Here is a 388-nt window from a genome sequence, read left to right as displayed (position 1 = left end):
AGCTGAAACCTTAATTAGTTTCTCTGATGCAGCAGAACTGCAAGTTTCATGGACTTCCATCTGAAGATCCTTTTCAGTTCTTAACTGAATTCTTGCAGATATGTGATACTGTAAAGACTAATGGAGTAGATCCTGAAGTCTACAGGCTCATGCTTTTTCCTTTTGCTGTAAGAGACAGAGCTAGACTCTGGTTGGATTCTCAACCTAAGGATAGCCTGAACTCATGGGATAAGCTGGTCAAGGCTTTCTTAGCCAAGTTCTTTCCTCCTCAAAAGCTTAGTAAGATTAGAGTGGACGTTCAGACCTTCAGACAGAAAGAAGGTGAATCCCTCTATGATGCTTGGGAGAGATACAAAGGACTGACCAAAAAGTGTCCTTCTGACATGCT

The 388-nt window shown here is 41.8% G+C and overlaps 1 non-coding gene across 1 annotated transcript; it reads right to left on the bottom strand.

Annotated features, from left to right (window-relative positions):
* Nucleotides 1-281: 281 nt before the first annotated feature.
* LOC112773958 (small nucleolar RNA R71) lies at nucleotides 282-388 on the bottom strand. Its single transcript, XR_003188476.1, has one exon. It is a non-coding gene; the product is annotated as a small nucleolar RNA R71 (small nucleolar RNA).

This window comes from Arachis hypogaea, chromosome 18 (genome assembly GCF_003086295.3).
Source record: "Arachis hypogaea cultivar Tifrunner chromosome 18, arahy.Tifrunner.gnm2.J5K5, whole genome shotgun sequence".
Taxonomy (NCBI): Eukaryota; Viridiplantae; Streptophyta; class Magnoliopsida; order Fabales; family Fabaceae; genus Arachis; species Arachis hypogaea.
Note: the sequence above shows the minus strand (reverse complement) of the source record. Positions and strands in the feature narration are given on the sequence as shown.